Genomic DNA, 24,317 nt, shown 5'->3' on the forward strand with positions numbered 1-24,317 from the left:
GAATGGGTCTAAAGAAACAAGGAAAAAGCCAAGGAAGGACTGAGTTACAAAAGTGGAAACATATTAGAACATTTATTAGATATTTCAAAAGGTTTTTGTCACAAAGAGCTACAGCATAGCTAAGTGCTGGAAGCAATATTCCCTACTTTTTTTTCCTAATAAAAGCAAGAAAACAAAGATAATAAAGGTCCCAGTCTGCTGAAAAAAAAACACAGCAAAACACACAGGACCTGGTCAGGATTACTTAAGCTTCTTGACATCCTAGAGTTTCCAAGAAGCCTCCCATGCAGTCTAAAAAAAGAGTTATGTTGGTAGAGCAGAAGGCCAAAATCATTAGTGTCCTATTATCAAACTCGCTATTATATATTGCCCCCACATATCATACTATGACGAATAGGGTTACATTTCCTGGAGTAGTGTTGAGTGGGGTCAGTTTTGTAATGAGAACATTAGCAAGGTAATTGCATCATCAACATGTTATTGCTCTCATCTGTCCTGGCTTCAACTCTTAATAAGCAGAAAGTGTGCAGCGATTCAGGAGATAGAGGAACACACACTGTGAATCTACTGTATTAAGAAAATGTGAGGTCAAGATGTTTTTGTTATTGGCATGGTGATCTGAGGACACAGGAATCTATTTTGTGCATGTCCAAATACTGTTTAAACACGTTTTAACATTTTTGACTCGCTACAAATTGAGCCTTCTACTAAACGAAACAGGCTAATCTGATTCATATCTGACCCACGACTGGCCCACTCTGCAGGAGTCAGAGAGCAGCTCACAGTCAGTTAGGCAACATCCACAGCACAGGCACCAAAAGAGGAGACCACAGTGTCAGGGAAAGGAGTCAAAACAAATGCTGGAAATATAGCCTATGCTTATCTGATCTGGCACTGAAGCTAAAGGGGGTAAATGGAGGGGGTGGTGTTTACTAGTAGATAAAGGGACTTGACAGCAACTGGGTTTCAGCCTACACCGCTCACGCTCTGCTGTTGTACAGCCACCAGGGTGCAGTGTTTATGAGGGGCCAAGAGTGGCTGCTTGTTATGAAGCCTGTTGTGAAAGGATACCGTGAAAACGTTCATCAAGATCGATCTATTGTAATATTTCCCACACACACACACACACACACACACTACTAGAGAGCTGTGTATATGAGGAGCCAACATAGCTGATCACGGAGACTTGCGGGTGCGATGAAATCTTCTCTTTTATCAAGATGTATGTTCTGTAATAATCCCCACTTACTACAATATCTGCACTCCATCTCAACTCCAGACACAGGATTCTTGTATCGCGGCCAATCAAAACACATTCTGGGAATGGATGGGGCCAATCATAACATTTTCACCGAGCAGCCATGCCCAACAGCTGACAGTCCCAGCACAGGCAGATCCAGAGTATCAATCATCGCCTTAAGACATTGACACTACCCCCCCCCGATTCTGTCAGACCCTGCAGATCAGCGCTTGCTGAGGGAGGACGCCGTGTGGGTTCACCTCTCAGCTGTAGATCTCTGTGACGGTGTAGACAGCGTGCACCACCTCTGACAGCAAAGAGCATACCAGAAGAAAACACAGGATTGGTACTGATTCAGAGCAAACGCAGAAACGGACTAAAATGAGGTGAGAGATAGAAAATGTCTAGATTTTTTAAATAATATTAGAGATAATGCATATGAAGTAGGGGTAAGAAAGAGTGCAAGATGACATGTGAAGAGGTGGGGAAGAGAGAAAAGACTCCAGTGATCCAGTGGCTGAATAAACAGGCCCAGCAGAAGACTGCAGCTCAAGGTGCCAGCGGTGGCAAGGCAGCACTGACAGTTTTTTTTTTTTAATGAGCCACACTTTTGCTCTCTCCATATGTCTAAAAAAAAATACACTGCACAGTCAGCCTTCATTAGCGCCAGTTTACAGTGGGGGGAAAAAACAGAAAGAGAATCAGTCTTCCTCTTGGAAACAACTTGACAGATTCTCGCTCCATCTCCACGTTCCCCCACATCTGCTGAGGGCTGATCATCTGTTTAGTGTGTGTTTCTCCGAGCAGATCAACGCTTTGATTACAGCAGACTTTTACCACCAACACACAGCAATTAGGCAGCACAACAAAACAAATCAACACCAATTATAATTCACTTCTCTGTTTTCACGTGCTTGTCTTCCACATGTTCAGCTGTACAGGGGAGACTTTTGTATGTGAGAGAGACACATTACTCTCGAGAGTTACATGTAGGTAAGTTAGATCAGGAGGGAATGGAGCTCGCAGAAGTGTCTACAACACATCGTCACTGAAGAAAGTTGTTCCTTTCACACTTGACTTTTAGAGAGAAGAGTTTGACGACAATAAAAAAAACAAGCCGATGAAAGAGAGACGGCAACCAAGTTGGTAGTAAAAAGTGAACGTGGCTGGATGAGAAGAAGAATGATGCCTGGCGTAGCTGTTGATGCAGCCCTTAAATGAGGCGATTAGAAGGTTTTAAGGTTGGGGGAGAGCATTGCTTACATTATTCATGGTAGTCTAGACTGCCAGCTCTGAGCGGGGAAACACAGTCAGGGCCGTGCCAGAAAGAAGAAAAGCCAGAGTCTAGCCTACATTAAGCCAAAGCACACACACACACACACACACACGCACACCGTACAGCGCACATATATACAGTGTACAGCACTTCTCTCCCCAGAGCCCCTAACACACAGCAGCAGCCCTGGGTCTACTCTGACACATCTGACCAGCCAATCAGCAGCAGTGCCCTGAGGTGACCTACCCTGGTTCCACTCAGCCGATCCTCCTGCTGTCTGACGAGGGGTTTTCCTTTCTCATCATACTCATTCCACAGAGATGACTTGCTATCAGTGGCGCCTATTACACGCAACACTTTAATGCACAAGGAGCTTCTACAGTATACACTCTCATATGATTCAGTTGACAATAATAAGACCTCCGGTGAAACACACAGGTTATGTAAATAAATGTGTCTAGCGTTACGATGAGGGTGGGGCGAGGGTGTTCTTCACTCCGCTCTATTTTTAGGCTGAGGTGCGAGCAGGAAGCCACTGATGCAGCTCTTAAACAGTGTCAGATCAAAACCACAAAGCTAATACTCCTGGCAGTTTGCAAAATAACAAACTGGGAACACATGAACATTTCACCTCCCTGATTTTCCACCTCCAGTACGTCATGACCCATTCTATGATACTTCACAGAGCAGTCTTACTCTCTAGTTTCTGATGTCTGTGCCCAAAATGTGATTAATGACTTATCCACAGAGAGAAAAGAATGAGTGAGGAATGTGTGTGTGTGTGTGTGTGTGTGTGTGTACTGTACATGCAAAGAGGCTTTGTCAGCAGAAACGAGCACTGATGCAGGTACCTGAGGGAGCCCTGACACAGATGATAAGAGATCACACTCCACTTCTCACACACACACACACACACACACACACACACACACACACACACACACACACACACACACACACACACACACACACACACACACACACACACACACACACACACACACACACAGTCTCCGTCCATCATCTCTGTTGCGTCTATTAAGTCCATCAGTTCTATATTTAAAACTGTAAATCCCATAAAACAAAATTTTGCTTGACTCCTGCTCAATAAGTAGCAGGAGCTTTGCAGCAGTTTTACAGTTAAAACTTCATTATCATGCACAGGAGAGTGCGGCTGGGCAGTTTGTGTTCATTTCCTCATCAATACCCAGACGCATCCATGCAGCTGGTAATGACGGATAAAAATATGGGCTAAACTGTAAATTACCTTGTGCCTTCAGAACAGATAAACCCTCTTAAGTGCTTTTTAAAAAAATCTGTTGTCTCTCTCTCTCTCTCTCTCTCTCTCTCTCTCTCTCTCTCTCTCTCTCTCTCTCTCTCTCTCTCTCTCTCTCTCTCTCTCTCTCTCTCTCTCTCTCTCTCTAGGTTCCCATGGAAACCAGCCTACTCTGAGCAACGGCAGATGGAGAGGGAGCTGGAGGTCTAAATTTATCTCCCAGCATCCTTTCTGACTACAGACGCACACTGGCAGCAGGAAGTGAGGAGGGGAAATGCTTGGCCTCGGCGTGGTGCATTGACAAGCTGGCATGACCCTTGACATCTTACGCCCTTTGAGTGACGACGGGCTGACATCACAGCAGACGAAAACATACAGTAATGCCTGCAACAGCTTGAACCACAAGGGTCCTAATCTCAATGCAGCAATACAACATTTGATACTGTACAGGAGGCTCTGCAGCATTCCTTAGGTATAAGGAAAAGGGAAATCACAGTCTTTCCCCTGCCAGCACCTCCAAAAACAGAGCTGCCAATCAAACCACAAATACTATACAGTCTAGCACTAACCAATCAAAAGAACCACAGGAAGAAACAGTTGACTGGAGAAGAAACCAGACGCCTGGTACAGCATAAAACCTCAGAGGCCAACACTCACACTCAGCCGGGGATATCACTGCTGTCAGGAGAAGCCGCTCGCTAAGGAGGACGCCGTCTGAAAAAACACCACATACCAGAGCTCTCACTCACTCTCTCTCAGCTCTGTGCACCTCTGCACCGGGTGTAGAGAAGGATTTCACAGGGCTTTGATGAGACTGGCAGTTCACAACCGTTGCAGTGTTCACTTTGATTAAACACAAGCCAGTGAACTGCAGGTCAATACCGGCCATTAAATCAAACATGAGTGGCACGGCAGCGCCGGGTAATGCACACCTCGACGGCAGGAGAAGATTGCATTGAGAGTTTTAATAATACCCCTGGCAGCGAAAAACCTGGTACCTTGGGTGACATAATCAACTGTAAAAACAAAAAACTAAATTGATGGTTGCTCGAATTTCCATAACTTTATTTGCGGCCAGGACCTTCACGGATGGAAATCATCTTTCCGTAGTCACTTAGTTTGTCAATTTAAATTATACGGTCCGACATTTGTCTCAGAGGGCTTTGCCTCTGATTGGAGAGGAGCTCTATCCTTAGACCTTCGAGTTGAATTATGAAAGAATTCCACAAGATTTCCAGGAAAAAGGGAGTAACCTCAGGCAAGATCGACAGAGGAGGGATCCCTCTTCCCGAACGTACATTCAATAGAAACTTTGAAGACTCTTTCTGACTAAAAATAAATCTGTGAATTGAAATCCTTTCATCATAACGTACATACAATTCAGTGGCCTTTGACGTTCTAAATTAACTCAGTTATTTAACCCCTTAAACAGAGTTTTTGACATTAACAAACTTCAATCCTTTAACTTACAAAATTCTCAGGTGCTAGATTATATTGTACCTAATGACAAATTTGAAATAACAAACGATCAAACGTAAACTCACTTGGAACAGCTGCAATAACTAAGTAACTAATCTACCATAGCTGACAAGAAAAGTAATGACAGGGAGGGAAAGACAGCGGGGAAGGCTGAAGGGAGAGAGGAAGATTTAAATAAGTGAGGAAGACACAGAGCGAAAGACAGAGAGTGAGGGGAGGGGCGAGCAGAAAGAGAGAGAGAGAGAGAGAGAGAGAGAGAGAGAGAGAGAGAGAGAGAGAAAGAAAAAGACAGAGTTTAGATTACCTGACAGAGCAGTCTGGTCTTCCCCTTCAGAGACGCTTCACAGGCACTGTGAGACAAGCAGGGAGAGCCAGAGAGTGAGAGCGGATATGACTGTTTGAGTGGGTGTGTTGCTGAGAGAGAGAGAGCGAGAGAGAGAGAGAGAGAGAGAGAGAGAGAGAGAGAGAGAGAGAGAGAGAGAGAGAGGCTGGGGGTGAGGCAAAAAAAGAGTGATGGAGAGAGAGGGAGCGGGGAAGACAGTAAATGAATGTTTCCACTGTACAAATGCAAGGGGAGGAGAAAGATGCGGTAGCAAAAATAAGCTAAAAGCGACTCATATTCCCATAGCATGAGTAACATCTCCAACAAGTCACACCGTCCTCCCTGAAACCACAGTCACCGCATCAACTGTCACGTTTCTCACTGCGACCAAAGTGCACAACAAATCGGGAAAACTAAAACATGCACCTACAGATTCAGGTTCTCAAAGTCAAACACGTTCTGCGGCTGGTGGCACTGCCAATAGATAGGATTACAAACAGGTCTTACATGGGGTTTTCCCATGTCACACAGAACCCCGAGGGCGATTCCTTGCAATTATCACCTCCTTATCAGCAAAGTTATTGTATTGTAGTGGTGGGTGAAGAAAAAAACGGCAGCTGTCTTCCTCAGTGACAAACCCTCTGCCCACATACACAAGTCTCATTTACGTAAACCTTCCAGTCCCTGCCATCATGCTGCATCTGCAAATTAATTCCAGAGTGGCATCCATTCAAGCAAGCCCCCGCATTACGCAGAACTCGGGCTGGGCCTATCAGCGGTGCAACACTAGAGAGAGAGAGAGAGAGAGAGAGAGAGAGAGAAAGAGAGAGAAACAGAAAGAGAAAGAGAGAATTGAGAATGAACGGAGGTCCTGCTGTTCCTTAGAGCTTTGCCTCACTGGCAGAGCACAGGAAGTGTGAGTCACACGCTCTAAAATAAACACACTCACACAGCAACGAGCCGGCGCACAGAACGAGCGGATGGCTGGGCTGCTGATCGGAAGGCAGGCAGAGGGAGCGTGGATCCTCACAGGCCAGCAACACGTGGTGGCCTGGTGGGACCCACGGCCAGATGACGGGATGTGTCAAAAAGGAAAAGATGTTTCTCTCCTTCTCCTAATTGAGCGATTATATTTGTTTTTTTGGTTTGTCTTTTCAACCTCATCGAACAATAATACAACTACTCATTTGCTCTGTTTTCGTCCTCTTCTCCTGAGCTGTTCCTTGGTTGTTCACATGTCTTCCTATTGTTTCTCCTCTGCTCTGTGTTTCCTCTCTTATTTTATTTGGTCCCAGTCAATAGGAGTGTTGTTCAGGACTTGGTGATTACCCCTGGCTCCGTGCGGCTGCTGGCTGACTGCTGTAGGGGACTGTGCTGGCCTGATGCTGGACTACTCTCACAGGCTGCTGGCTTTGCGGGCCGAGGCACTGTATTGTGTCTGCCCTCAATGTGCTCATTGTCACCCTTTACAGCACACACCTTCTATACTGTACTTCCCTGCGAGGGACCTTCACCCATCCGTCATCCCTTTGTCCTCTGTTCCTCAGACTGAGGGGTTCTGACGGGAAGGTTGGGGAGGGGGGGGGGGAAGAGGCCCGGGAACAAAACTGCCACTGTGGCAATGATTGACAGGAAAGTTGCTCTACACAGACGTAACGATTAGCGAGGCCGGGGACCGGGCTGCAGACACACAGACTGGTTAGGAACTAGAGAGAGCTGGGAGCTATTACGTTGAACAGTCCTGCAAGCGACAACACGGAAGATAACAATTTTGAAGACGGGGATCAAAAATGGGAAGTGCAACGATCTTAAAGGTGTGCTTTTGTGACGCTATAATAAACGGTAACCATATGCTACCCAATGGCCCACAGCATGTCAGGCTCACATTATGCAAAACTGTTCTCATTTACAGTAAATTGAAACAAGGGCTCCCCTGTGGTGTGGTCACATGAGACAATTTCTCATACATGACACACACCAACCTACCTCATATAATGCAGAGGCAAGCAACACCTAAACTGCACACATCATGCTTTATAAGAAACTTCATGTTGTTTTGGAGCAGCCACAGACTATAATTTAGACCAAATGAGTGGTTTGCGCATTTACAGACAACCATACAGATGACATATTTTTGGACTTTCACCCTATAAACTGCAGACACAGGCAGTAAAACGGGCAAATATGAGAGTATTGAGAGAGGGATCTCTCTGTTCCAAAGGCAGATTATTTCAGACCTGTGGTCTTCCAGTAAACTGACCCCCGTCTGTCCATAAGACTGTGGTATTATGATAGAAACAAAACCCATTTAAAGAGGGAGTCCATATAGTGTATACAAGCCACTGTGGCTAAGTATTGCTCTACCTGTTTGCATCGATTTGGTAAAAAAAAAAAAACTGGGTTCAAAGAAGACGTCCATTTAACCAAGTGGGCTGAGTCTTCTGGGAACATGTCAAACCACTAAATCCAAGTCATTACTCGGGTAAATGTATACAGCTACATTTATTCATCACTTGATTCTCACCTTCCACTTGAAAACGTTAACACGTAAAACTTAGATCGACTACATCTGAGTTTACATAGAGTTCCCAAAGCTTGATATAAACCTCGGAACAGCTTTCAGTTTGACTGGATGGCACCTGCCAAATGAGTGTGTGTGTTATTGAGCAGACAAGTTAGCATTGAGCAACTAATGTCATACATCGAGCCGGAGGAATGCCCAAATGTTTTAATACAGGTGCCAATATGATCCCGATGATACCAAAAATCTTGTTTTTAGCCGTACTAACAGACTCTCCAGCACTTTGGTCCCGGCTGAAATATCTCAACAACTATTGGATGAAGTTCATGTTTCCCACGAGATGAATCCAACTGGCTGTGTTGATCCCCTGAATTTTCTTTAAGCACCATCATCAGATCAATCATTTGAATTTGTCCAACACTTTGGTTGATGACCAAACACTTGCAAAATTATGCAACAATCACATTCCCATCAGCCTCAGCTGTACTTTGTTTTTAGTGCGAATTAAGAAAATGTTAGCATGCCAACACACTACACTACGACGATGAACATGGTAAACACAAACAAACACAGATATAATACAGCTAGTGGAGACTGGTCTTAGACATGCAACCAACCGGCGTGCTAATGGAGTCGAGCATGCTAGTCTTTTGTTAAAGCCAATCGATACGTGTCCTCAGCAGATGTGATATCTGATCCTGTAAAACACTGAAAGACTGACCACCCTCTGTTTAACTCAGCATCGCTCTTCTTCTTTTCTTGAGGGGTTTCACTGCCTCTCTTTTCTCTGTTTATCTCCATTTGTCTGACACACAGAAATACACAGTTCCCTCTTTGAAGCAACTCTCCCCCCATTTAGTTCTCAATTTCAGCCTTGCAACACACTCTCATTATCTTTTCCTGTTCCATGGTGCCGGAGCATTAATAAGCCCCACTGTCTTTCTATGCGGTTAAGTAAACTTCATGTGTATTATGAGGAAGCCTACCAGGAAACCACGTCTCCAGGGTTGCTGTGGGTAGTGATTATTAAAAGTAGCCTGGCCCTGAGTATAGTCCCTGATTGGTAAGTGATATCATATATAGAGCTGATATATCATTAGCAATTTGCAACGGTAGTGTATACGCAGCAATTATGGTTTATACAGTATTGGTGTTTTTCTAAGTCTTAAGCATTAGTTTTGATTCACTGCCTCAAAATGCAAAACGGTCTTCTGAGATGAAACAAAGACATTAGGGACAGCAGCAGTGTACAAACTGACTCTTGGGCCTCGTAGGGAGTTACTGTAACAGAAGTGAAACAGATACAGAGTGTCTGTCTCAGAAACCTCATCTGATTTTGACAGCTCAACACCAAACTCAAAATGCAGCATGAGTGGTGCGCAAAAGAAATAAAAGAGTGACAAAGCAAAATGGGAGGGGGGGGGGGGGGTTTAGCAGGAGTGGTTAAATATAGAAAGAGGAACTGACATTTTCAAAAGCTGTCCTCCCTGCGCCCACAAGTTTCAGTGGTGCGTGGATGTCAAGATCACAGTGCAAATTCTCCCACACAGCTTATTGTACCCGTCGTTCACAGTCGACTGCTTCATTGGCTCTCTCAAGTCGTGGTGCAACGGAAAAGAATGTGCTTGAGGCTGTGATGAGATGAAGATCTTCAGTTAATGTGATTGGAGAGGGGTCAAATATATATTCGTCCTCAGTCTTTTTCGGTAGGTGAAGTTTAAAATGTTTTGCTATTATCCAACAATGAAAACGTGGTATCATCTGTATTTTTCTGAATCTCCCTTTACATGCTGTTAAAGGAAAACTGTCTGTACACTGGTGCAGCCATTTCTCATTTTATGACAGCTGTCATTTCAGTGCAGTTATTTTTGTTTCCACTGAAGCGATCTATTTTTCTATGAAGTCACTCGTGTGGATTCATCCCCAGTGATGGGAAAGCCTGTGCCACTTCCTCTTTCTGCAGCTGCTGTACTGCATCCTGTGTGAAGCTGCAAGCAGGTACAACGCGCACTGCAGTAGCACTGTGCATGACCTGGCGCCATGCCTTATCTACACATCTCAGGAACCTGTGACTATGTTCATTTGGGCTGTTTGAGCTGCTGGTGCTTTCAGTGCTGCCTGCACAAACACAGACACGGGAAAGAGTCAACAGGTGGGAGCTCAGCCTGAGTGTGTTCAAACACGAGCACCAGGCCGCAGAATGTATCAACACGGCCTCCGTCCCTCGGCCTCCGTCCCTCTCCCTCTCTCCCTCTCTCTCACAGCCTGGCAGAGGGGCATCCTTCTGATCAGGGAGTTTACTTAAAGCCAGCCCAGTCCAAGTAATTGCTACCCACCGAGACAAACAACTCCATTCAGCCTAAGTGTTGGTTGACAGTTTACTCTCCCTCCTCCGCTGCGTGCCCCCGCTGCCCATTCTGCACGGTGCCACGCTGCATTAGTGGCCTGTCAGCAGAGCTCACCTGACGCATCAACGCCTCGTCAGCTGCCCTTCAAACCCAATGCACATATACAAACGCCATGTGCCGTAACCCGTCTGTTTGTGTGTTTGTCTCTCTGAAAGTGGGGGTGTTTGTGAGCGCATGTGATAAATAGAGAAAGGGAAAGAGTGCGAGACGGAGAATAACAAGATGGAGGAGAAAGAGAGCACGTGCAAATGCGTAGGAGAGAGACAGAGACATTGAGAGAGAGCTCTTGTACATGGTCATTTCATCGTCTCAGTACATGGCTCTGACCAAGTAGTGACTCTATCTGCCAACTGAGACAATCTTATAAAAAGGCCATCAAATGTGTACGACGTGTGCAGCCTCTATATCTTGGGACTGCAGCTCCAGGGCTGAGTGAGACAGCTCATCAATCACACACGACAATCAAGTGGAGCTAAACCTCTCTGAGTAAATCTGTGTGTGTGTCTGTGTGTGTTTGTGTGCATGAATCTACAGAATACACGTCAACCATAAACTGCACTGATTTTCTAACTTATCTCTAGTGGTGTCTGGTCCGAAAAAAAGTTTTGGCATCAATTGGTCCAGATTTTGAAATATCCTTCTGAGTTATTATCCCCACTGACACAAGGTCCTGGTTACCCTGGATAATCCCGAGAAGCAGTTTCTGGAAAATGAATAGTTCATATGAATACTGCTGACAGTGTGTTCTATGAATTATCCGGAATAATAATAATAATATTTCATTGATTCAGAAAATCTAAAGTTTCAGTAGTTTTTTTAATGCAACTTTTCAAAGCTTTGCGCACCACAGAAACATGTACCTCCATTGTATTGAAGTCGAGGCAGACATTTCTGGGACAGGTATCTCAAAACTTGGGCAAATACAAGCCAAACTTTCTGCATGGATGGAAACAAAACATTGTTTTTTTAGCTTGTTTTTTACCGAACATGTTAAATCATCATGCTGCTTTCACTGCGCTAATCGTTACAGTGGTCAACAACAGATTGCTGGAGATACAGAGCCTTACTGTACTGTAAACACAAGGTCGAGAAGGATTAAGGTGTCAAGATGAGTGTCAATACCTCCATGCTGCTTAGTAACAAAGCACCAGGGACAAGCAAACATACACTGGCGTCCAATTTATTTACAAAAACTCTTGACAGCAAGGAAGTCAAGTTACTGTAAAAAAAAAGTTATTTGCTATGACAAAAACTGTTCCAATATCAAATTAAATCACACTACGGGACACCTTCATAAGTCTGTGCTGTAAGTCAAACATGGCCCACCTCAATGCAATCCAACTGGCCCACTTTGGGTTAGCAGACAGACAGAAATGTGTCACTGGCTGTACTCATTGTTGCTGGGAGATGCAGTCTAGTCTGGCCACGAGGGAAGGCCACACCGTCTTGTTCCAGGGTACAGAAACAAACCCTGCTCCTGAATGAGATACAATCATATACAGTACATGACACACACACACACACACACACACATCATAGATGTACATTTTTCTCCCCCATGAACAACCAGACCGTTTAAATTGCTCTTAAAGTAAGCCCCAAAGGTCACAAGACCCGCATTAGGGGGCATTAGCGGCGCATTCCTCCAGCTGTCATCACCTCATAAAGATCTGGTTAGGAGAAACCTGACTCTGAAAGCCACCTTTCTCTCTTCACCACCCTCCCCACAAACCTGCTCGTCCTCAGACAGAGCTGCATCCTCCTGCCTGTGTGAGCCTGATCATTTGAATACAAAGCAGAGAAACAAAGACGTCCTTAAAATAGAGATGCTGTGGCTTTCAAAGAAGCACACTGCAGAAACACAGCCAGAGAGAGAAAAAAGAGAGAGGCAGCAAGATGAGCAAGAAAGTGAGACACTGTATTGATGTAGGATAGGTGGCTGGATACATTGATTTCCTGTTAGTTCTTGCCCGGTTACGTACGGCTGATTTGTCATCCAATACAGGTTGAAACGCTGTCTCTGAACATGCCCTAAGCCAGGCTTCCTGTATGTACATTGGATCATTATGTTACCTCAGAGAATGTTTACTGTAAGAATTTTCTGTCATGCCAGGTTACAGATATCTCAGTGTCACCTCAGGAACCACATTTGCTCGCATCAGGACTGCAGATTGGGTGTCAGGCAATCGCATGATGAGGCAATTTGCCTCCTATTATCAATACTGATTGGGTAATACCTGTGTGAACCTGCTGTAAAACACACATTTAATTGACACCTGAAACCACTAATGTAGCTAATAATATTGCACTCACCTGAGATTATTTCATTTTACCACAATTTCATATAAGCATGTATGAGTGCGTATTCACCAGGGCTATCTACTCTTCAGGAACTAAATTTAAAAAAGAAATTTCGCCAAGAAATTTCTGGCCTTTCTACAACTTTATATCCCAGTTTGTTTTATCTGAACAAGCAGCCTCAAATAAGACGCTGAACTGGTTTGAGAAAAGCAAGATCATCAGGCATGAAGCAAAGCCCCAAGCGCTCCCATCTAATTGTTTAAACGCAAGTAAACTCAAGGCTGGATACGCAGCAAACAAGTTGAACGCACCAATGTGACAGAAAGAAAGACAGACGTACGGAGAGTTTTTGTGGAGAATTCGGGTGAAACCAATGGTTTCACACCATTTGGTTTGTGGACCTTATTTGCGCTTCTGGCAGAGAGTTAGATGAGAAGATGATACCACTCTCATGTCTGTCCATTCAATATGAGGCGTCAGCCACTTAGCTTAGCACAACCATTAGCCTGGCTGTAAATGGTAATGTAATCTGCACACCACCACCTCTAAAGTTGACTAATTAATACATTATTGTATTCTTTGGTTCAACACATTTTAGAAGATTTTGTTACCATTTTGTTTCTCGTTTCCAGTATTTGTGCTAAGCTAACTGGCTACTGACTGTGGCATTGTAATGAATGGACACATGTGAAAGTGGTTTAAATCTTCTCCTCTAACTCTCGAATAACAGTATTTTCCAAAAAGTCAAACTACTCCTTTAAGGACAGGAAGACTGAAACCTGAAAGGTTGCACATAGCCGGAATGTAACAGCTATAAGGCCTTTCATGTAATGACAGCAAACTGACGTGTTTTTATGTCTTTGTGGGTGAGCATTTGTACCGTGGAGATATTCGGGACAGAAACACCCTCTTATGCAGACAGATTTTCTGACACAGTTTCATTTTTTTGGATGGCATTTCAATAGTTTCCGTGCTTTGAATTCACTGCATCTGTTGTCAGCGCGGTCCAATACACCATGATGATTCAGCTGCGCACCTCGTTTATGGACCTCAGTCAAAATACAATAGAAACCCTCCAAATTTGAGAAAGAATTGGAGAATCGGAGATGACTTTGACAGGAATTTGTATGTGAATATGTATAAGAAAAAGTATGAGGTATTTTCCCTTTTAACCACAAACCTTTCAAACACACTGTATGCTTGTGCAGCCTGCTGTTTGATGGGAGTAACTCTATTTTCATACAGTATTACAGAGTCAAGTGTTCAAACATAGTGCCTGATTTCTTGCTTTGCTGATGTACTCGCCAACACAGGGTAACTGAAACTACACTAATGTTTGGGGTCAGAGCACAATTTCTTTTCACACCATTAAAAAAAACATGTGGACAAAAATAGCAGTTCATGGTTCTTGATTTCCTCCGGGTTAAAATTCCTTTCTATTCCCTTCACAATAAACAGTTGTGTCTCTGAAACACTATACATTCACACAGTAAGTTATATAATCAACAGGTCAGTAGAAGTTAATTCATTTCCTAGAGAGCTGACCGATAAGGGAACCCATGGCGTGGTTAACAAGCTTGTCAGCGGACTATTTGTGGTCAGTAGCTGTAGATTCAGGCAGGTTCAGGTCGTCGGTTTCTTCTGACAGGCACTAAGTTTTCCAGGTCTCGACAACAGTTTTGAAAATATAATATTTAGGAAACAGCTGAATCCAAATGAACGATTGAAAGTTATTTAATTGTTCTTCAGTAAATATATAATTATTAAGAGTTAATTAGTGGTTTCAGTCAAGCTATTTTAACTTAATTATGATGAAGCATTATAAAAACTACTCAATAAACAGTACGACTCCCCTGTTCAAAAGCATTACATTGATGTAATCTAAATCACTCAGAGTACAAATTTCACCGTGCAGAGATGAAGAAATCAAACAGCTACAACAGGTCAGGTAACCTACAACTGCCGAACTAACAGCATAACTTTCAGGAAGAATAGAAATGTGTTTATAGTACATATAAGTAGCTGATTATGCAGTCATAAGCATGAACTCACAAAACTTATACAAGTGGCAAGATGTGCTCTCCAGTGAGAGTGGAAATCTAATAAAGAAGCAGCCTGACCACAATTTGAAGAAAGCGCAAACCATACACGTTAACCAGCATCTGAACAAATGCAACACAGTGAAAGAGGTACAGAGAGGAGCCTCAGCTGAGGTTTGTGATTATGGAAAGAAGGAAGCATAGATCATGACTGCTTCAGATTCAGTGAGGACATCTTATGGTCAGGCACACACATATATATATATATATATATGTACACATATACACCCTACTGAAAACACAAACTGTCACTAACACAACAGAATCACTTTAGGCAGGTCTTGGCAGAGCCGGTCTTGGCAGAGTTCACTCTGCTCATTGTGGTCTTAACAGGCGTTTGGTTGATTGAACGGTCTGGCCTTCACTCAGACATCAACATAAACCTTCTCTCAGTTTAAGGGTAAAACAAGGACATACTTCACCTGACTGGCTATACTGCATATTGGTCCCTATAATATAACACTGAGGATGTGAGAGACATTAAATCAACTTACCAGTTTTTTGTAGCTACAACAGAAAGCATGTTACTAGATCATTACTCGATAAAGTCGATTAATGTCAAGAGTAGCAATGTTTAATGACTGAGAAATATGACACTTATGTCAGCATGCTAACATGCTCACAGTGTAAAATGCTAATAATATTAACATGTAATATTAACATGTTCACTATTTAGTTTAGCCTGTTAGCATGCTATTGCTTGCTAATCAAACACAAAGTCCAGCTCATTAGTTTTTCAGATATTTAGTCTCAAGTAGACAAATTGAAATTAGACAAATTGAAATGTTGACCTTATGGAAGGAAAAATGTATATTTATAATATATTTACAACTTTTACTATATTTTACTATTAAAATTTGTATAACATTAATCCGAAATATTGAAAAAAAAGCCCCCAACAACATAATTACTAGTCTTAGTTAGACTTACCCAAGTGAGTGGACGAGTGACAATGAACTTAAAATGTGATACGATTAATATCAGTAGCCTAAAAATACACCGTATCAAGTCAATAGACCAATGCCCTCCAAGGCCCGGGGAGAAAATTAGGAAAAATGGGAAAAAACAGTAGTAATGTGGTAAATGAATAGTTCATCTATTGTATAATAGCTTAATCAGAATCATACTAGCTAACTCGGATGACATAAGCTTTGCTAATTTACTAAACAACTCAAAATGACATCAAATAATCAATTACTCACACCTTAAATTAATTATGGACAAATGGAAAGACAGTTTTTATACTAAGTGTGATCTGCATAGCTATGCAGTTTGAATGAATGAATGAACACAATGATTGGTGGTGGAGCTGGCTGTGATTCAAGAGGCAGCAGCTAAAATCTTGCCTTGGGCACTAAATTGGTCAGGGCCCCTGTTTGGGAACAACCAGTGTCTGTACAAAATTTCATGGCCACCCAATAGAGATATTTTAGTCTGGCCCAAAGTCATGGACGGACTGAAAGAGCCACAAATTCACTGACATCGAAATAAGTAAATAAATATCACCCTCGGACTAAAGGCCTATAGTCTGGCTTTTGACGGATAACATATTTTTTAAATCTTTACACAAGCTTGTTTAATGACACACGGAGTAGAGTAGTAAAGACACAACACAATGAAATACAACGTTCCCCGTGAAAAACTGCACAGAGGATAATCTGATAACACTGTAGTTACACAGAAAAGCAATAAACAGCGAATTACCCTGATTGATGGGATGAAACGATGATACTCTCTGCAAAGCAAACTGCAGCTTCTGAAGTTTTGCGTTTGCTCTTGAGCTTAAAAAAAAGAAGAAAACGTTGCCCTTTTCCCATCCTTGCAGCTTCTCCAAAAGCCATCGAGCCTATGACTTGTGTATCTGTGATGCTGATAACGACATCAATCATGCAGGCCAAAACAAACAACTATGACCAATAAAAGATATGCTGTTGCAGGATTAGCAACAGGGAAACCTGCTCTCACAAGACAAAGAAACCAAAAAAATCAAAACAAAAATAATCTCCCATGAAATTTAGCTCAAGAGGTTAACTCAAGATTTACGATCTTCTAATTTGGAAATCCTGTAATTGCACACAGGGCATCTTTTTTTTTTTTGACAAATTGATTTCTCCACTCTATGCCCCCCTCTCTCGCTCCAAAACTCTTACTAGGGCTTCTCCTGATCGAACGCCTCTGTGTAATTTAGGCACTCCCTCGGTAATGGACACCCTACTCAGGGGCAGTGAGTGGGAACCCAGTCCCGCTGCTCCGGCTACTTTACTCTCAAAGAATACTGATCAGCCTCTCAGATAGCACACCACTACAGCTTGGTAGTGAGACCAAGAGAGACAAAGAGAGGGTCCTGGAGAACAAGGAAGAAGAGGAGTCTGGGGGGAGCTGCACCCTCTAAATCTACGGCTGGTCACATGCTACCAGCCGTGCAGCTGCTGGTCTCCCTATGCAGTGCGGGTGTCAGAGTGAACTATGGCGTTCACCCCCGGGGCCAAGATGCACCAGAAGCACCATGTGGACACTCTACCACAAGCCACCTTGTTCCTCCCCGGAGCGACTTCACTGGCTCGGCAACCTGTCAATCAGCTGACATTAGGGCAAGACGGGGGTCCTCGGAGGACGAGCGCAGAGCCATTAAGCATATTAGAGTTGCAGAGTGTTGATGAAAATTCCAAGTCTGCAGTGACAAAGCCTGGGTTGCTCCCTGGCACTGTGCTGACGGTGCAAAGCAGAAACAACGGAAGGAGGTGGGGGACTACCTGGGTGCAAACACTGGGACTGCTGACTGTATGAGGTTGTTGAGGACAGGATGATTACATAATAGAAATCACTGTAACACCTCAGAAGGAGGAAGAGCTTCCGACAGAATTCTTTGTCCTTTTCCTCAAAACATGCACCATGCATTATAAAGTCAAAGCGTTTGTCTCATCTAAGTCATAATTCATATAAGATTTATATTATCCAAATAATTGAACTTTGCTGTGCCTCTAGCCCAGTATGTGCTGCACGCTGCAGATCCTGCACAGGATAAGAGGGTACAGTATGGGAAATGGATTTATGGATGCAGGACCTTCATGTGTTAGCCTCAACTATTTGCCTCTTTCCTCAGCTCCACCCACAGCTCCTCCATCCTTGCTCCCCAAAAAGGTGTTAAAAACCTTGGCTTTAGCATCCAGCAGCAGAGGATAAACATGAAGCCCTGTTACGAGCGGCACCAGCTTTTTTTTAATCATCTGTTTATTTTCTCAATTATGCCTGGGTGAGCCCGTCTGCAGCTCTGTGTGACAGAACATCTAGAATATCAAATAAACGGTTTTCTCTCCCCTTTCCATCCATAACTGCCCCAACAGAGCGAATCATGCTGAGCAGCACCATCACCTGACCATTGGTCTTAGACTGTTAATCCACCGTGACAGTGACAAATGTGACACGGGATTACTTCACTCAGGCTGCAGAGCATTGTGAAGCTTGATCCCGCCTGAGATGATTCACCTGCTGCCATGTCTTTTGTTTGACTGTGTCTCATCAAGGATTGTTAAGGTTTTCAGACAGAAACCTGAATAAACAAATGTGGGTTTGTCCTGACACAATCTTAGATTAACATTAAGATCAGTAACAGTCTGACTCCTCGTCTCTGTTGCTCAGATGGACCATAGTAATCTAAAATCTCAGCAATCGCTTTTGTGAGTATAATGTTATGTCAGCATGAATAAAATCATGGAAAGTTGCAACAAGCCAAAGTTGTAAAACTACTACTGGTATAGTCCTTTAACATACAGCTGACCCAAGGAGCGCTGCAACTAACACTTATTTTTAGTGCTCATCTGACTATGATTCATTTAGTCTATGACATGTAAAAAACGTAACATAACTTCATAAGAGCTAAATTGGTTTGACAAAAATTAAAACACTTTTTTTCCCCCATCTCTTGCAGAATAATTGCAGGCTATGAAAGACCTCCCCACCGCATTGGTACAGTACAAATGTACCTTAGTGTTGTGAGATAGGTTCGGCAGTACTAGACTAGAATATGACAGGCGCTCTGGTTTTATTGAAGGTACAGTGGTAGTCTGTGTTCTGTTTAGACCAAGCTAGGAAGGTTGTCTGTAGGAATGCTCATGCTAATATTGACCTTCAATTAGGCGAAACACACGCCCTCGCTTAGGGGCCGCAATATGGAAGCATCAGCAAAAATATTATACACATAAATAGTCACAGAATATATATAAACACGAAGAGATATACCTACACACAAACACACCTTGTGTAAATGCATTTGCAGTGCGACATCAAATGGAAGACTTCGGAAAAATCTGAAGCCTTTTAAAGTTAGTCTTATACCTCAAACAGGATGTCAGCACAGCATCAGTAGCATCGCAAAACCACAACAGAAATGAACAGTTCTACCCCAAACGCAACACAAGCAGACCAAAATCTGTAAAGATTTGTGCCCTTTACCGGGGTGAGGAGCAAATGACCTTCCCAAGTGACGGCAGTCGACCACACTCCTGCATAATTAACGGCATCTAAAATGAGGTGTTCTTTAGATGACCTAACCTGACAATGTCACGGCACAGCTTGCCTACAGGGACTATGTGGTGAATAACAAATGCACATGCATGCACTGCGCAGCACACAGACAGACCGACTTGTTTCAGATATTTTGTATATGAGACTATGGATCATACAGCGGAGTATGTCCCACAATTTAAAAAGGAGCTTCCACAGAGAGCTCCCTGCAAGCCGACACATCTCAGAGCATGAAGGCCCGCCAGGTAGGAGAGCGTTCCTCAAGGCTGAACATGGTTCACCGCAGACTGACAGCACCATGAGAGAGACAAAACACATCTGGAATCTACTGAAGGCTGCTCCACAGATTTCACAGGGATTTTAAAGAGTGCAGCTAAAGGAGGGGGTCCAGGGGTGAGTTCACCGGCTCTGCTTCGGTGACAGTGACATGGCTGGGGAGGATTGTACTGGAGCATCGCCTGCCGCCTTGATTTGCTCGGCAGATTCGCGGCAGGGTTGGAAGGATTTTCCTCCCAAAGCCCTCTTACCCTCCCGCAGAGCAGAAATCCCCTCCAATCCTCACTCGCAGTTACTCAGTTACTGTAGGGATGCCTTACACACTGAGACAAAGGACCCCAGTGAGGGAGGAGAGGAGACAGAGGAGAGGAAAGGAGAGAGAGGATCCGTGAGGAGAAGAAACAAGAGCAGAGGAGAGAAGAGAAGAGGAAACAAGAGGAGAGAGGAAAAGAAGCGAAAGGAAAGTGAAGAGGAGAGAAAAGAAGACGAGAAGACACAGAGGAGAGTGAAGGAATTGACTCTAAAGAGAAGAAAAATGTAGAAAGAAGCCAGTATAAGGATATAAATACCATCGGACAGAGTTTATTCATTAGCGAAGTAGAACTGTCTCTCTTCTTCTCTTTCACCCTCTCACACACATATATTCATTTTGCACATAGCCATGGCACCGGGATATGTAACGGTGCCAAAACACATTTTGGAGGAAGTAAAGCAGAGACTAACCACAAGTTTAATGAGCACATATTATTGGGGTGAACAGACACCTGGAGTATCTGTTCAGCTGCAGTGTGTGCGTGCTGAGGGGTGTGGTCAGAGGGGTATCATGGGACCCAGAGAGAGAAAGCGAGAGATTTGGAAGAGGCAGAGATATCTAGCTGTGAAATATGACACCTTCGGCTGCGTCACCAATCAATGAACACACTGGACACTCTTTAGCTAATCTTTCAAGGCAACACAGAATCCTCACTGGAGAGCTGCATGCCCGACCTCCTAAGGGTGGGGTTACATTCCTTCATTCAAATCTGAATATCCAGTAATTGATAAGCCACTACGTGTGTTATCAATTTTTTTTTTCGGGCAGTCCCCAAGCAGCCTCTCCCAAGCGTTACACAAGTGCTACACATGGAGATCCCGTCCGAGCCCCTTGACAGACAGACCTGTGGTAAGCAGCGCAGGAGCTTACAATCACTATTGCACAACACTGGCCACTGTGGAATGTGAACACCTGCACAAAAATGCTCTCAATGTTGATACAAGAAGAAAACAGATTTGAACATTTAACAACACAACATGTTAATCTAGTCAGAGTGGCATATTATGGGCTATTGAAAAGTTGGAGTGATGTAAGGAACTTGTGACCTATTTTTTGGGAGGATTACCCCTCGACGTTCCACTTGGCTACCAACTGTGCCGAAATAGCTAATGATTAACTCTGACGAAGGGGAGTGTTTGAATGAGTAAACCCTCTGCAGCGCGTCGTCTCCATGTCAGAACCTGGGCCGCCTGTACATCATCGTCCACATGAATCATTACATAACCTGGGCAGGCACACATGGGAGCGGGGCCAGGCAGGCACACTAACACACATATACAGGGCAGACTCTCGCTCTCTGGCATACACAAGGAAATTCTATCTGCTTTTGAAGAGTCCGCCAACACACTGGCTTGGGCAAGAGGTTGAGCGAAGGCCAGGCACTGATAGACAACCGCAACCCCCTGACACACACACACACACACACACACACACTGTCCCAAATTACTCAAAAGCAGAAGCACTGACTACAGCGAGGCCACAAGACTAAATAACATCTATTCAGAATATGTTACAATGCAACTGATTGCATGCAATAAAATTAATAGGCTAGTGGGGGCATTTGTGAAGTTGCCAGGCTGGCACTCCTGGCCTCCATTTTGGGTGTGTGTCTGTGTGTGTGTATGTTTGTACAAGTGTGTATCCAAAGTCTTGTTCCTGGTTCACTCCGGTCTCCCAGCACTACAGTGGGTCTATTCTTCTCGGGTGCTTCAGAGAACAGAATTAATGACCATCAGCAGAGACCCGAAAAGGTTGTGTCCGCCCGCCACCAGGATTTTACAGCCTTCACTGGGTGTGCGTTTAGGTTTCTTGGAGGAGACCAACAACAATGCCATCCTTCTTGCATGGCCACGCGGAGAAAACTAAACTTTCAACATGCTCACACATGCCATTTAATACTTTGTGTAATCTGTCAAGCATACATTCATGCATGAAGCAGAACAGACTGCCAACTAACACTTGTTCACTTTCCCTACAGGGTCACACCATCCGTGTAACACCTAAGAATTTCACATCAAGGGTTCAGACTACACTGTCAGTCTTACTCATCCCCTGATCCTTTGCTCCGGTGTGGCCGTGGTTATCAGGCCTTGTTATTGTCTGAAGGCCTGAACGGGAACTCCACACGACCCTCTCGCTGCAGATGGCATCTCATGCATTAAGATCAACACGTTGCCACCTGCAAGGCTGACTCAGTGTGTGAGAGATGGCGGTGCTGAGTGAAATAGACTGTATCAGGTGATGAGTGGTTGTGTGGTAACTGGCAGAAAGCTGTCCTTTTCCCATGTGCCATGTTGCCTGTGACAGGGAGAGATATAGACACACAGACACACACAAACCCGCCTGACTAACTGACTGAGGTCTGTGTTACTAATCAGTGTTAGTGCTGACAGAGTTATGTTTCACTTTTAATGTACCTGAACAAACTCATTGGGCAGGTCTACGGCAATGTTCCCGAATACCAGAGCTTTTTGTAATGAATTGGCACGGCTACACAAAGGTTGTAAAGATTATAGCACATTCAATTCCAGCTTAAAAAAATACTAATTATTCTTTACAAGCCACCTTCTAACATTTCAGCCAAAGTTACAATGGTATAAAAACATGAAAGTAGTCTGACTCGCAGCTTAATGCTTCACGATGTCAAACTATCTTGGGAATTTGCAAGGCAATGGAGGAGCGCTCTCCTTGGGTGCCTGCTGAGCTAGCGCCTTTCTGTAGCCAGCACCACAAGTGGTCTTGATCCAGGCCAGAGTGGAGCCCTGTAAGGCTGCCACTTTGTGCTGATTCAATAAGAAATAATTGCATATTGGCCTCTCTCCACTCATCCCCCTTCACCACCGTTGTCTGACAGTCTACTATATTTCTGTCCTGTAAGTTACAGTACAGACCCAAAGCTGGGGGTAGGACACTGCAGCAGTGCTGCTACTATTACTGCGATATTCTTTGGATTGGATGGGGAGTTGCATTGAGGAGATACTGAAACTCCGCCGATGAAAATAAATAAATAAGAAAAGTATTTTTTAGCAGTAACTGTGGTCTGTGGTCCTCATGTGCAGAAAGCAACACACTTCATGTGCTTTCCTTAACTCACTTCCTGCCAACCTGGCATCGGAGACACACAAAATGCAACGACTTTGCCTGGTGTCAATCCTCTTCATTTTCAGATTTATTTACTTTATCGATATTATACTCACAGGTCATACTGCGAAACTCAAAGTACTGACAGTTAAGAGCTCATAGATCGATATACAGACAGATAGATAGATGTTAAAACTGCTGCTAACTCAACGTGACTTCCTGGTACTCTGTTCAGCATGTAGATGATGGTGTAGAGAGGATGAGTGGATACATGGTTTCTAAGGAAACTATTTAGCATAAATAAAGGTGTCAAACAACAGTGACACAGTCATTTATTGTGTCTGTATGCAAATTGCAATAACACTGGCACGACACCTTGCTGAGCAGTCTTGTGTGAGAAGTCTGACTCTAAAACAGTCAAAATAACAGAAGGGACTCAACTTGAGACTTGAGTTACTGATTGAACCTGTTTTGGTCAACTTCGCCCATCTATCATATAACAGCGGATCAACTGAGCACAAAAGCATGATGTCATCCACAAAAAATCCGGCAAGTGTAGGTGCAGCCCAATACACATAAGTTTACAGGAATGATTCGGGAATCCTGAATATGTGCGTAGCCTGCGTATGTCACCCCGCACTGTTGCTCTCCTGAGCCGCGGTTTGTTATTTAAGCACCACCGCTATACGTGATGAAGCACATACGCTGTCAGCTGGATGTGCAGCGCACCCGCCGCTACTTCAGCCGCCGCACGCGCTGTAGTTCAGAGTCCCCGAAAATCCCTCCGAACTGACTGACTGCCTGCTGCTGTGGTCAGCTGCATGCAGCTCATCTTCGCACATCACCCATCACACATCAACACAACACGTAAACGAGGCAACTCAACTTCATGACACACTCTTGACTGTGAACGCACGGGTAGGGACACTATATGCGCTCAACTTCACTCCTCGACGTGACAGCCGCTGCAACGCAACGGAAACTAAGTGATAAACAGGCAGTGATATTACGGTTTAATATTTACCAGCTTGCTTCAGTACGAGAGCTGCAGCCATTTATCCCGTAGCGAAAGGGCCAGAAGTCCGCATTTCCTGGATTGCGATGCTGGATAGAGCTGCTGTCGGTGGGGGTGGAGAGGAGAGCCGGAGGGGCTCGGGGTGCTTCCCACTGTTTTGTGTCAGACCGGACAGCGAAGCCACAT

This window comes from Pholis gunnellus (genome assembly GCF_910591455.1).
Source record: "Pholis gunnellus genome assembly, chromosome: 8".
NCBI lineage: Eukaryota > Metazoa > Chordata > Actinopteri > Perciformes > Pholidae > Pholis > Pholis gunnellus.